The sequence below is a fragment of the Triticum dicoccoides genome, chromosome 7B (genome assembly GCF_002162155.2).
Source record: "Triticum dicoccoides isolate Atlit2015 ecotype Zavitan chromosome 7B, WEW_v2.0, whole genome shotgun sequence".
NCBI lineage: Eukaryota > Viridiplantae > Streptophyta > Magnoliopsida > Poales > Poaceae > Triticum > Triticum dicoccoides.
This window is the reverse complement of record NC_041393.1, coordinates 542,867,033-542,867,316: the sequence shown is the minus strand read 5'-3', so window position 1 is coordinate 542,867,316 and position 284 is coordinate 542,867,033.

Genomic DNA, 284 nt, shown 5'->3' with positions numbered 1-284 from the left:
GTATGTCGCGGTTACTAATGGCGCATCCAGTTGTGGTGCGCCATTAGTATCCAAAGCACCTGGACCCTGGGAGGCATACTAATGGCGCACCGTGGCCTATACTAATGGCGCACCAGTGGTGCGCCATTAGTATACCAGATACTAATGGCGCACCACTGGTGCGCCATTAGTAAAAATTACTAATGGCGTGCTGTTAGTGGCGCACCACAGATGCGCCATTAATGGCCATAATAGATGCGCCATTAGTAGGGGTTTTTCTAGTAGTGATTGCTGGATGTTGTCCA